This window comes from Ochotona curzoniae, unplaced genomic scaffold, assembly GCF_017591425.1.
Source record: "Ochotona curzoniae isolate NIBS_2020 unplaced genomic scaffold, NIBS_Ocur_1.0 contig_66, whole genome shotgun sequence".
NCBI classification, from domain to species: domain Eukaryota; kingdom Metazoa; phylum Chordata; class Mammalia; order Lagomorpha; family Ochotonidae; genus Ochotona; species Ochotona curzoniae.
The window spans coordinates 5,663,054-5,678,089 of NW_024466512.1; positions in this window are offsets into that span (position 1 = coordinate 5,663,054).

Sequence of the window (15,036 nt, forward strand, 5' to 3'; positions counted from 1 at the left end):
GTGGGCCCGGTTCCTCCCACGGCACTTCATTTGCTTCCAAGAGCGGAGCTTTTAGACGGTCCCTGAGTCATCCATCCCAACGTGTATACAGTGTAACCAGATCCCTTCAGAGCGTTCTTTCTCATCCCGCACAGTTGATACACAGGGCATGGAGGGATTTTAAGGGCTTTGTCTGATCATTATCTATTGTCTTTGTGTTCCTGAGCAGTGGTCTTTCTACTTTGTAACCTGCTGAACTCTTCAGTGGCACACTAAGCCTTCGACTACAGACTAAATTAAAAACCTATTATTACAAAGATTCACAAAGAGAGAAAAGGAGTAGGAGCAAGGTGGAGGAGACAAGGAAGAAGGGAAACAACACTGGAGTCTTTGAATTATATCTATGAGCTACATTAAATCTGTTCTTTATAATAAAAATGCAAAGAAAAATAATTTTTAGAGATTTACTTATTTACTCGAGATTTCGAGCTACACAGAGAGATCTTCCATCATCTGGTTCACTCCCCAAATGGCCACAATGGCCAGAGCTGGGCCTGTTGGAAGCTCAGAGCCTAGAACTCCAGTCAGGTCTCCCACATGGGGTGCAGGGATCCAAGGTGGGCCATCCCTTGCTGTCTTCCCGGGTCCAGTGTCACAGGTGGCAGGGTTATCTGCTACATCACAGTGTTGGTGGCAAGAAGAATAATTTTGAACCGCAATAAGCTTGTCTTTTAATTCTGCTTCCCGTGAGCTTTCTGAGGTGCCTTTGGACTTAGACTCTTCCCTGGACCAGCCAAATGCGGTCTGACTGCTGTCTGTCTCTGTCACTTCCACATCGTAGTTCTTTCTCTACAGCAAGTGGTTCTGGGAGAAGCAGCCCCGCTGAGCCAGCCACGCAGACAGAAGGAAGTTCGGGTCACACCATGAGTGGCTAGTTGGGCTTTGCACAACTTCGTGTTTAACAACGGGAGGCATCGCCGCATGCCATGTCTGCATCTTGCTGCTTCCTGAGTCGAGCCAAGGAGTTCAGTGCTGAGTTGTCATTTACCCTGTAATCATGGGTCTTTAATTTGGGGGGTGTACCTTCCGCCCCTGCCTTCACCTCCCTTCTCCCCACATATGCAGAGCTCTGCCTTCATGGCTGCAAGTGTGTCGAGGCTAGGGACCAGAACCTGAATTTTATTTTAGCTCTCTTTTATCTTCCTTTTCCTCTTCTCTAAATAAAAATTGATCTTTGTGGAGTGCTGCATTGACTTCACTCGTTCTGAATTACTCTAATATCAGTGACTCTTTGTTACTTGCCATTTTACAGGAAACGAGTAACATTCCTCTTACACTGTTATCTCCTCCCAGAAAAGAACATTCTAGTGGGAACTTGCTGTTCCGGTTTGCAGCCAGGCCTCAGAGCCCCTGAATGGAGCCAGGGGACTGGAGGTTCATACACCCACTCTTACACTAAGCACAGAGAACCTGGTGTCTCTTGGCTGGCCACGTCAAGGCAGCCAGCAGCTCACTCTCTGAGTGGGAGAGAGGGGCAGGGAGCCTGGTTTGGGGAGTGATGCCTGGGGAGTGTTTCGATCATGGCCCTACCACTAGGTCACATGAAAAAATCATTCTTTTGATCTCTGAGGGCAGTACTGATGCTCTGCACCCCAGGAACCCCAGGAACCCCGAGATGGGGCCATGGATGTCTACTGAGGGGTGAGTGGCATCATCCATTTAACTTTATTTAAGGGACAAAGATCTCCCATTCACTGCTTCACTCCCCAAATACTTACAGCTAAATCCAAGTCAGGCCAAAGCCAGGAGCCCCAACTCCATCCAGAACTCTGAGCTGAGTGGCAGGGACCCAGGCACCAGGTGATGGCTTCGGCAGCGTGCTTCAGCAGGAAGCCAGAATTGGGAGGAAAACAGGAATTCCAACCCAGGCACCCTGATGAAAGTCGTGGGCACCCCAAGTGCCATCTTCACCTTGTCACTAAGTCATACACCCGGAGATAAGAACTTGGCACTGATATAGTTAAATGGTAACGGTATTGTTTTCATTATGTTTTAATTAGAGCAACCAGATAAAGCATAGGATGCATAGTCAAATTTGAATTTCCAATAAACAAGAGATGATATTCCATTGTAAGTCTGTCTCATACAATATTACGGGAGAAATTGTCATTAAGAAACTATCCCTTTTATCAGAAATCCAAATTTAGCTAAGCTTTCCTGGGCTTTTATTTACTGACCCTAGTAATCCTCCTTTTAATGGGACATTTTGTTAGCAAGTGAATTACATTCTTAGAGAAAAGAAGTAACCACTGTTTACATATGTGTGTGTACATGTATGTATGTATAAAAACCTCACTGACACATAATTCATGTCCCACATATTTCACCAACTCAGTGTTTTCTAGTATAGAGATGTGTATCACCACAGCCTAATTTCTATCACCCCAAAAGAAACCCAGTACCCATTAGCAGTTACCCCATTTTTCCCCACCTGATGCTCCCAACCCAACATAAACCTACGCTCTGCAGATTTGCCTACTCAGGACTTTTCAGACAAGGGAAATGAGATCCTTGTTTTGTTTTTACCAAGCACAAAGCTGATCCATGTTGCAGTGAGCGTCAGAATTTCGCCACTTTTTATAGCTGGCTAATATCCCGTGTGTGGTTCTACACCACTTTTCTTCCCCACTCTCCGGTGCTGCGTGCTGGGTGCTGGCTTGGTGCCACCTCGTGGCCCTGTGGACAGACCCCTGTGGGATGCCTGGACAAGTGCTTTCATTTCCCAGGCACTGCTCAGAGTGGAACTTGCAGGCAGTGGATAACGGTGCTGAAGTCAGAGCTGTGTGTGCTGCTTTGCCCCGACCCCTGGTGTGCAGGGCAGTCTCTCCCCATCCCCATCAAGGCTGATTAGTGTCTGTCTTCATGGCTCTAGACACCTGGCGGGGATGAAGTGATAACTTACTGAGCTTTTCCATCTGTATCCAACAACGAATGATGCTAAAGACCCTTGCACGTGTTTTTGATGCATTTGTCGATCTTCACTGACGTGTCTATTTAGATCCTTTGTCCATTTTTAATTGTGTTATTCTAATTGTCTTTTTATTCTGCAGTTTTACAATGTCTTTATATATTCTGAATGCAGCTCCTGTATCAGTTGTCTTTTCAAGTCCTTAATTATATCGTTTGTAGCACAAAAGTTGTAACATTTATGATGACCGATTTATCCATTTCTTTCCTTTGTTGCTTACGGCTTTGGTGCTATATCTAAGAAGTCATTGCCTGACCCACCACGTCATACAGACTTCCTCCTTTGTTCCATGAGCTGGCGGGCTTTAAGACCCCTTACTTATGCTACATTTAGGAACCTCTTTATTCCTAAAAGTGAGGGAGGTAAATAAAGGGAGTGGGGGAAAGTGGTGGTACAGGGAGGGGGCTGTGGTATTTGTGACTTGCAAAGAAAAAACAGGGGTTGAAATAAAAAACCAAAACGTCCCTCTAACTTATCCACTCTCAAATAAGCTTCAGAATGATCTCCCTGGAAAAGAAATCAGCCATAAGGGTGCTACCAACATGTCCCACACATCTTCTCCCAATGCCAGTCCTTCCCCTGGGAAAGGGTGGTCCAGGCATTGGCAGAGAGGTGGGGCAGGTGCTGGCACCCCCAAGTTGGAGCTTCTTAGTCAAGACAGAAAGGGTGTAGGGCTCACAGAGGTTAGAGAGAGTGAAGATCCAGGGTCAGCAGGAAAAAAAGGGGGCCCTGACACTTGGATGGCAGAGGAGGAGGGAGCCAGAGCTGAGATGGACATTCCAGCATCAGAGAGCCCAGAGTCAGGAATTAGAGAGACAAGATTAAGTGGAAATAGATGATCACCATCATGGAGAGACACGGGAGGGCAAGAGAAGAATGGCCATCCAAGCAGTGATCCAGAAAACTCCAGAAACTCAAGCCAACATGGGTCAGTCTGCCTTAAAGATGGCGGGGCAGCAACAGGGGATGAACAACCCTTGCTCTTGAAAGCTGCCCTCCTCCAAGACACGTTCCTTTCTCGTCTGAGCAGCCCATGATGGGGTCAGGATTGCCAGACCCATCTTCCACACATGGGCGTTTTTCTCTGGAACCCTACTGATCTGAGCTTCTGTTTACAGCCATGTGAAGGTCACTTTGGCTCTATTCCAAGATCCCTGTCCAAGATCTGCCCCACTGCATCCACAGAACACAAACCTGAGCCACACAGGGACTGTACTAGGCACACAGAAAGATGAGGGGCACTGAGTGCCAGGGCCAATATCAGCTCCGAGACACTAAATGCCAACTGCACCGTCAACAACAAGGTCAGGTTCAGCCTGCATGGCATTAAGTTAGGGACCCTCCACAGTCTAAGGTGACCGACATCTGTAACTCTTTTTAGCTCATAGGAATATGAACCCACATTTTAAAAAAAAATTAATTCAATATTTATTTATTTTTATTTGGAAGGCAGGGTTACAGAGAAACAGAGAGAGAGAGAGATTGAAAAAGAAATCTTCCAACTGGTAGTTCATTCCGCAGATGGCTACACTGGCTGGGGCTAGGCCGGGCCAAAGCCAGGACCCCGAAGTCTCATCCAGGTGTTCCATATGAGTGCAGAAGCCCAAGTACCAGGGCCGTATTCTGCTGCAGTCACAGGTGCATTATCAGGGAGCTACATCAGAAATGGAGCAGCCCAGTCCTGCATATGGGATGCTGTAATTACTGATTAGCCGCAATGTCAGCCCTCAAAAGCTTTCTAAAGGAACTCATCCTGTATATAGATCTATGGGGGTAACTGTGCATGCAAATGTGAACCCACAATAAAAGACTACAGAAACACAGGGAAACAAATCACCATGATCTAACACGGTGAACAGATCAAACAAACTTAGATTGCCAGTCATTTGGAAATTGGAATCACTAGACAGGAAATGAGACAACTATGCACAAGCCGTGTAGGGAAATTAAAATGGAAATCACAAGAACAAGCAAGTAACAAAAGACCATCAACTAAGGATAGGGACCAGCATTTGCTAAGTCACTACTTGGGATGCTGGCGTCCTTTATCATACCCTGAGCCAACCCACCCCTCTAATAATGCCTCTTGCAAAGCAGTGGAAGATGGTGCAAGCGTCTGGGTCCATTCTATCCATACGGGAGACCCAGATGAAGTTCTAGGCTCTCATGTTCCACCAGGCTCAGCCTCAGCCGCTGTGGTTATTGGGGAAGGAGCCCAGATATTTCTCTCTCTCTCTTTCTCTCTCTCCCTCACCCCAATCTCCCTCTCTGTTCTCTATTAAAATAAACAAAACTAATCTTTTTTTTTTAATGACCAAGGGTATCTGAGAAACAATCTAGGAATTCTTCTTAAAACCAGTGATTCAATGGGCTGACAACAGATGAAACACCACTGAAGATAGACTAGCAAACTGGAAGGCAGAGCTGAGAAAGTCACCTGTTAACGTAGTACCAGAGTCAAGGAGACAGCAGACACCGGTGAGAGGTGAAGCTTTAGACAGGCTGCAATTAAAAGTTATAAATCAACTCCACTTGAAATTCCAGGAGGAAAGAATTCAGAAAATGGCTGGGAAATTTCCCAAACTGATAAAATACATGAATCCAAAAAGCAATAGAAAAGAAGACATACCTATTGAATTAAAGCTGCAGACAAAGTCCCAATATTAAACACAGCCAGAAAAAGAAGTCACACACCTACAAAGAGATTGATAGTAGCCATCTCAATGATGACAGGGGAAGCTATACAACAGTTAAGTAATATCACACTGTATTAATAGAAAAAAAAAGCTGCTGGCAAAAAAATATATATCCAACAAAGCTATTTTTAAGAACATGATTTGAAGTAATAAAGCAATTCCACACAACCTTAGGAGCAGGAAAATTGTCTCTTTTCCATAAACAAATCTAAAGGAATCTGAAATATGTCTGTCAGGAAAGATTATGAGGTAACAAAGTGTTGCTTTGCTACAAGAAGCAATGGTGAACAAGAAAAATGGAAAACATAGAGGTAAATCTAAAGAAATTCAGTTTTAACTGAATATGAAACTAAGATACTAGAAAACCATAGCACATGAGTCACAGCGTGTGTTTGAATAGGGGGTAGGAATTGGGGTGTTCTGTTTAAAACACCCCCAAAATCTTCATGTTTTCCACTACGGATTTTTTTTTAAGATTCATTTATTTTTTGTTGGACAGGCAGATATACAGAGAGGATGAGAGTGGCCACAAGGCCGGAGCTGAGCCTATCTGAAATCAGGAGTCAGGAGCTTCTTCCAGGTCTCCCATGCAGGTGCAGGGTCCCAAGACTTTGGGCCATCCTCGACTGCCTTCTCAGGCCATAAGCAGGGGCTGGACAGGAAGTGGATCAGCCAGGACATGAACTGGTGCTCATATGGGATCCCGGTATATGCAAGGTTAGGATTTAGCCTCTAGTGCCAGGACCTCCATTAAGGATTTTGTTTAAAATGCTTATACACGGTAATGAGGACAGCCTAAGAAAGCACCAGTTATCTTAGCACAGAAATAGTTGCCCCCTTTACTTTCAGAAGCTTCCTGGTTCAAACAACAAATCCTTTTGCCATCCTGGAACACAATAATCCCATTACTGGGACCATAAACTCCAGCATGTGCCCAGTGGGCCTTGGGTGCCAAAGCAGTCAGCAAGATGGACCCGTCCAACACTTCACAGAGCCACATGCTCCTCCAGGGGGTCCCTGTGTGACTCGTTCAGTCTGCACGACCACTGTTAAGGTCGGAGTTACTGGCCTCACTGTAGCCATAAGATCCCAGAGGCTCAGCACTGTGAAATGACTTTACACCAAGCTACAGAGCCAGCGATCCCTGGGGTCAAATACACAAGCATGCTGACCTGAGCCACAGGGCTCCCTTCCACCCTGGGGGCCTGCCAGCCACCAGGCACGTGTGCTGCTGGGCCTGGGCCTGCCACCTACTGCTGCAGTGTGAGTGGTGTGACCATGACTGGGGTGGTGTCATGTTCCTGTAGATCAACGAGGGGCAGCAAGTGACCCCTCTGTGCCATTTGATGGCTCCCCTAAAGCTGCTGGAGCTGAAACAGTCTCCCCCACCTGGGTGCTGGGAGTCACCTTCCAGGAGACTTTCAAACCTTGGCTCACAGCCAAGATCACACACGTTTCCTTCCGTCACAGAAACACATGCTCAAGGAAGACACAAGAGACTTCCAGGGCTGAGTGTGGTCAGACCTGACTTAAGCTTCAATTTCAGGCAAGCAGTCCAGACAATAGAGCCATTTCTGATTTGCTGCTCCAGGCAATACCAGAGCATCCACAGGCCCCTGAATCCATCTCTGGATGGATGTTGTGGTTTAGATGGACCTTGACCCTGACCTTCCCGCCCTGTTTCTCCTTCCAGCTCCAGCAGCTTCTGACTCATGGGGCCATGGCAGGGATGGGTGGATCTGAAGGCACAAGGAGCAGAAGGCAAGAGACAAAGGAGCGTCTCATGGGTGGGTGGACTGGGGGTCAGTTCTTTGCTCCTCCTGTAGAGAGCTGGAGACCCAGCCACGACCCTGAGCCTGGGAGAGAAGCACAACATTCCCTCTGGTAGGCTTTGTGGCACCAGGGTTCAAGGTGCCACCTGCCAGGCCAAGCATCCTCTATCTGGGTACAATTTGAGTCCAAGCTGCTCTGCTCTGAACTCTGCTCTCTGCTGATGAAGCTGGGCAAGCAGCTAAGGGTGGCCCGTGTGTTTAGGACTCTGCCATCCATGTGAGACCCAGGTGGAATTCCAGACTCATCATGGTCATTTGGGCAGTGAACAGTGGATGGAAGATTTCTTTCTCTCTGTTCTTCTGCCTTCCATAAAATAAAGACAAGAGTTTCCCATCGCAGCAGAAAATGGGATTCAGGGACGTGAGGCGTCTGCTGCTCTGTTCCCCACCCCTTCCTTCCTGTGAGTACTCCCTGAAGACCTAAGGGTGCTCTGTCGGGCCTGGAGATAGGGTGGTGAACAAGCTGGCTCATGCACCTTTCAGAAATTTCAGAGCTTGTCCCCCAAGCCATGAGCAGGTCCCCACTTTTCCACCTCTGCATGGCAGGCCTGCTATTGGGAACTAAACCTCGTGAGGTGCTGACCAGATCTCTGCCGAGCCCTGCTGGGGCGCCAGGCCCATCAAGGCTCGGCACCCTTCTGAGGACCGCACACAGCTCCTTGCCTCTGGGGACTGGGGTTTTCTGCTTCTTGCAAGTCTGCTAGGCCGGGTGTCCCAGCCTGCATTTTTCTTGCTCCTGGGCCCAGCTCCACTTTTCTCACTACATGTCTATTTACCAGGCGCTAAACTAAAAATGATCTCTCCAATTTGCAGCCACGCTGCCCTGCTCTCTGAAGTTAAAAGGCCTGATTTGTTAAAGCTACATGCAAACCTGCTGCCTCGTGTGCTGCGCCTCGCCAGCTGGTATCGTCCTCCTGCGGCAGAGAAGGGTGTGGGGCCCGTTGCATCCCCAGCAGACAAGAAAGCCCCAGAACTCCACAAGCTGCCTGGCCCTTGGGCGTCTGGCCACGGGGTTTGACAGCTCGGCCGCCAAGCGTCCTGGGACATCCCACCTGCCCTACCCATCAGGCCTCCTGGATGACACGTAACCTGGCTAAGCCTAGTGTGCTCCTCCATTTAGGAAGGAGAGCTATACCACTGACACCCCTCCAACAGCAAGACACATCACAGCACCAAGGCTACAGCGTGGTGGGCATGGCCTTCCCACAGCACTCTGCGGCACTTGTAACTCCTTGGACACTGATGCTCCTCCCTTCCTACCTGACTCAGGGACTGTGCCCCAGAGATGCCAGGGCAAAGGAGGCAGGTCCCTCCCCTAGTGGGAAGGAGCAATGCCACCTCATGCTGCCAGAGCACATGCTCTTCTGGTCACAGGGAGGTGCCTAAAGCCCCAGGACAGGATGGGCTCTGATGGAGGTGCTGGGGCTGCAGCAGCAAACCCAACAGGCAGGAGCCCCTGCCCTGACCTCAGCAAGTGCAGAGGGAAAAAAGCCTATGGATGTGCTGGCAGGAGCCAGCAGGAGAACAGGAAGCAGGTTGGAAGCACTGGGATTATCGGATAAGGAGAGTGGATGTATACAGGCTAAATGTCTGATTAAGCAACAGCGAAGCAGAAATCTGACCATCATGGGGGGCTAGTTGACATGCAAGCAAGATGCAAGATTTGGGGCCGGTGCTGTGGCTCACAGGCCGATCCTCCATCCTTAAGTGTCAGCATCTCCTGCAGGCTCTAGTTCATGTCCGGCAGCCCCGCTTCCCTCCCAGCTCCCTGTTTATGACCATGGAAAGCAGTGGAGGATGGCCCAAAGCCTTAGGGCCCAGAACCTGCATGGGAGATACAGAAGAGGATTCTGGCTCCTGAGTTCGGATTGGCTGAGCTCTGGCTGTTGTGGCCACTGGGGGAATGAATCAATAGATGGAAGATCTTTATGTCTCTCCTCTCTGTAAATCTGCTTTTTAAAAATAAATATAAATAAATCTTTTTTAAAGGTGTGGGGGGGTGCAAAGTTAATGAGCGAAACAGAGGGAAGAACAGGCAAAATCTGCTGGGAGGGGCGAAGGAGTGTGGATAAAAGGGGTGGCAAGTACACAGGCCCACTACTGGCGCCGCTGAAGGCAACAGGGGCTGGCATAGGTGGGCGACATGGCTGGGAAGGTCAGGCCTGGCAGCTGCAGGGGTCATTGGCCACCTCCTGATTGTTCCTGGGACTTCACAGAGGGAGGTGATCACGTGGCAATGTGGGGAGCTCGGGGACACTGGAAACAGTATTTGCAATGGGAAGGGGCCATGACATCATGCAGGGCCGTGGGAGAAGCCCCGCAGTGGGTCAGGAGCAAGGAGCTTGGGGCAGCCTGGGCACAGCCGGTAGGGGCCCCAACGCCTGCTGCTCGTCTCCTACGTGGAGGCTTTCTGGTTTGTTCTGCTACAGGTCTTTGCAGAGATCAAGCCACTACCACAAGACTGCAGAATTGGGACAGGGTGACAACAGCTGGCACTACCCAGTATTCCCCACCCAACCTAGCCCCTCACAGCACAGATGGGGAGTTGGCTAACAGGCAGGCTCTGAATCTAGAGCTGCTTGTTTTATAGCTACGTTTTTGGTGTCTGGCCTCATGCACTGGCTGTCTCTAGTTGCTGCTGGCGCCTGGTGAGAGCAGAGCTGAGCAACAGCCAAGCAAAGGCCCGGATGTTCGCACGTGGTCCTGGGCAGAGTGGCTGAGCAGACGCCCAATGCAGCGAGAGTCAAGTGCTGATCAGGAGGTAGGTTATGCTAACGTTAATCAGGATGCGTTTTGAGGATTTTCATTGTTGCTGTCATGTATTTAATTGCGAGTCTCCAGAAATTAATATTTCATACTAGACAGCTGTATTTAAATGTCAGTTTGTGAAATACCTAAAATGCAGACTGGTGAGGCCTCCAACCCAGTACCCACGGGAGACGCCGGCCGACTCCTAACCCCAGCACACATACTGCTTTCTGGACACCTTGTCCAGCAGACGGAAAGGAAGGAGGGAGGGACTGGTGGGCCTGAGCAGGAGTGCCCTGGGCTGTGTGGGGGCTGGGAGCTCCGACGCCCCGGGTTTGGCAGGAGCAGGGCCTCATTGGGGAAAGGCTGCGGGCAGGAATGGGGCACGGTAGGGGTGGGGGCAGCAGCTTAGAGGGAGGCTCAACAGGGCCTTCCTGCTCAAGCAGACCTGGCCTACGCGCAGAGGCCACGCACCACAGAAGGCCGCACCTGCCCCATGTGCGGCCTGTGCGTGTCAGTAACAGACCTGGAAGTCTAAGGCATGGACGCTGCTCTGCCCCAAGCTGCACACAGGACAGGGCTCGGAAGCAAGGAGAGGGAGAGTCAGCTGGGCCGTGTGCAGATGCTGTGCGCTGCCTCCCTGCAAAGCCGCACAGCCGACAGGAAATGGTTTTGATGAGAAAGACAGGCCAAGGAACACATGACCCAAGGGTGGGACTTGAACCTGTGATCAACAGTGATGATTTAGGGGACTACAGCAGCCTTATACACACACACACACATGCATGTAAACACCACACATTTATGTGCACATGTATGCACACAAGCACACGCCATCATATACATATACACGCACTGCATACACGTGCACACACCATAATACACACATATGCACTCACATACACGTGTATACATCCACACACAAGCACACATGTGCACTCCTAAATATGCACACGCATAGTCTCATGCATACATATATGTGCGCATAATGCACACGGGCACTTGCACATGTTCACACACATGCAGACTCTGCCTGACAACTCTGAGTCTGTCCCCCCTGCCCTATCACAGAAACTGGGGCCACTCACTGTCTTGGATCCCCGTCACTGCCCGAGCATGGTGTGGACACCCAGCCCACAGCGAGGCCGAGCAGGCCAGGGGCTGTCAGAGCTGGTGGCAGGGCTCAGTCAGCTCTTCTCTCGGGTTCCAGAGCCAGGCCCAGCCGAGGAGGGAGACTGGCCAGGAGACAGCAGTACACTTGCCCTGGCACCTGCTCTGTTCCAGTCCAGGACGAGGCCACACCCTGACTTCAGGGCTCCCCACCCCCAGTGGACCTGCCTCTGCCCAGAGGTGGTGGGGGCAGTGGGGAGCACTCACTCTGTGGTCATCACATGCAGGCTTGACCTCACACTCCCTCCGGGACAGCTCCAGGCAAAGGCCACCTGAGCCATAGCACCTGCCTACACAGCAGCCCGCAGGCTTCTCCCAAAAACCACAGAGTAAACAGGGAACTGGCCAGGTCTCTCAGTGGGGCCGCACTCCAGCTCTCTGGCCTCCCAGGCTTCGCCAACCCCCACGGGGCCCCTCCCTCGCGGACCACATTCCGCCCTCTGACGGCGGCAGCTCTCAACCCTAGCATCTCTCAGGGAGGTGGGCACCAAGGAAAGAGAAGCTTCACACATGATCATTTTTGATACCAAATGAGAAATGTGGGTGACGGGCTGAGGCCGGAGTGTGGCACGTTTAATTTAAGCCGTGGCAGCGAGGGGCAGCTTCCGCCGTAGCCATAATAAATTACATACAAGTGCCACTGAACAATAACACAAAACCGTGGGCCATCCATTTCGGTCCCATTTACAAGAAATCAATATCAATACTTAATGCAATACTGGTGAAAAATGAGCAGAGGTACAGAAAGCATAATAAACCAGGAATGAGAGACTCACAGTCTTTCACTTTGGAAAAAAAAACCTGTCTATATTTTCCTGTCGAGGAACATTTCACAGGAACTCTGAGCTGAGGACGGACTGCGGGTCTTCCACATCTACGGTTAAAGCAACCTCTTTATCAAATTAAGAAAGTTTCTTAAGCGACGGTATTTGGCTGGATGAAGCACTTACGAATGGAAAGCACTGGCTCAGCTTCCCTGGACACCAGGCACTTTCCCTCCAATCTTGTTCTTTGTAACAGCCTTCGCTGTGTTACACACACTTGGTGCCATGTTGGTGTTGGTGCTATGACTGACCACTGTGAGTGCCCAGTGTCTGTATCGGAGAGGCCAAACTCATTTCTGCCCAGCCATACCATCAAACCACATGCCCTCAGACAGCCAGGAACCACAGAGAAGCCCCAGAGGCCCCAGGCTCTGACACTATGGGCCATGGTCAAGACCATGGCCACATTTGAGACCATGGGTCACATCGGGTCCTTCCCCACATTGTTCCTACCATCTGCCTTTGGACTATCATGGCTGTTTAGTGTCACTTATTGGAGCCCAGGTTGCATGGCTGTGACCCCTGGTCCCCGTGGCAGGCTCGGGTCAGGTGAGGCACCGTGGGGCTCCCCCAGGTGATCAGAAGATACCGCCCCCAAGCTGTGCTGAGACCCAGTGGCATCCCCAGCCACAAGCAGGGGCTCCTCAGCCACAAGCAGGGGCTGCCCACTGAAATCATTTCTCCAAACGGCGCACCCAGTGGTGCAAGGCTCAACACACCCTCCCGTGAGGGACTCTGGGGCAACTTCTAAAGCTTGTGGTCATTGACGGTTACAACACGGTCAGTTCAAAACTAATTCCCCTTCTTCTCATGCAGTGTCAGCCTGACTCACAGCTAGGGGCTGCCTCCAGGGAGCTCCAGTCCCCTCCGCCCCTCCTTCTCTCCTGTCCCCACCTGGGATGCCCCCTGTGGTTCTCCTCCAGGGGCCTGGCCCAGTGGACACTTCTCCCACCCCTGCTCCTATGCACCAGACCCAGAAAACACCCAAGGGAGGAGCTTGCATTTGGGGGAGTAGCCAAGTGGGGTGGCCTCGGGGTTGGTGAGGGGGGAGTGGGTAAGTGGGGCGCCGCGGGGTTGGTGAGGGTGGCTTGCTTAAGCCCCCAAGACCATGGGAAGGAAACGCAGTGTTCTCTTCCCATCCACCGCAAACTGCACATGCCTGTTGGGGTACCCTCAGGCAGGCCACCCAGTCCACCTGCCCAGCCCATGAGCCAGGCCCAGCCTCAGATGCTCCCTGATGGAGAGAAAGGCCTGGAGGGCAGAGCCAGGCCAGCTGGGTTCAAGTGCCACACGTGCCACTTCAGTGGCATGGACACTGGAGCAGGGAGCCATCAGTCTGGATAGAAGCCATTCAGGAAGGCGAGCAGGAGGTTGTGCAGGAGGCAAGCAGCACGAGCTGCTGTCTAGCGGTCACCCCTGGCCTAGCATCTGGACATTCACAGATGTCCTCCAGTGGGAGGAGACCCCATCTGCTGATGACGACTCAGAGGACTATGACGACCACCCAAGTCACCCTGAGTCGGTGACAGAACTTGTACCTGAACTCAAAAATCCACTTTGTCCTTTAGCTCTCATATTCCACCCCTTCCTCAGCAACTCCAGGAAAAGGGCTGGGCCAGGAGGGACCGAGGAAGCACAAGAGAGCAGAGCTGCCCATTGGGGCACAGCCAAGTGTGAGGAGCTTGTCCATGATGAGGGCTGCCAGGGTTCCCATGCCACAGGCCTTCTCTCCCTGCCCAGCATGCTGCCGAGCGTTGTTGCCCACACTCAGCAGGTGTCAGAAGAGAACCTGGTCAGGGCTGCGTGCTGAGATAGGGAGAGAAGCTTCAAAGTGAGAGAGTGAACTGCATGGCCCTGGAAGCAGAGCAGCAGGAGGTGGGAGGGTGAGCCGCTGAGCACGTGGGAGGGAGAGGGTGACAGAGGAGGGCCTAAAGGCGTTCAGACACCCTGGGCACTGCTGGGTCCTGACCACGTCACCCGTCACTCCCCAGGACAGGCAGCCAGCGCAGGCTGTCAATGCTGGGACACTGGCTAACAAAGGACATCTATAGCACTGAGGGCCAGGAAAACCGGCCTGTAGTCTGCAGTGTGAGAAGTCAGGGCCGGTGCCACCTTGCCCCGCCTCGCCAACCCTAGGGCCTCATCCCGACATCTCTTCCCCTCTCTTCCTTCCTCCCTGCTCTCTCCCAAATAGGTTGAAAACCCAGATTGAAAAGTAACAAGAATCTTTAGAGATGCGAAGTGGCTGAGTTCAGGATCCTGGGACAGAGTGATCAGCCTGGGTTGTTCAGAGCACCCCTGAGAGCATTCACACATACCCTCATTTATCCAGACACGTGGAGAAGGCTGTGGGCCAGAGGCCAGGACGGCAGGGCTGGAGCCACGGCTGAGGACTGCTGGAAGAAGCCGGGAACGGACGCTTATCTGCAGCCATCTGAGGGCACACAGCCCTCTGACCCAGGATATCAATCCAGGCTGGCAATTTCAGGACATCTGTCCCCAGAGCTGACAGAGAGCAGATTGGCATAGTCTGAAGACACCGGGTTTCTGGCAGTATGTGACAGCAGCAGTGCCACACAAGAACGCATAGTCAACTCCAGCCAATTGCCCTGCACCGCACAAGGCCAGACCTGGATGGCAGAAAACTACCCGTTCACAGAGTCTCAAGGTGTGAGACAACGGCCTAGCATTCATTCCCTCTCCCTGAACAGAGCCTCAGCACTGGGTCTGCGTTCATGTCCACACGTGCACGTACAAAG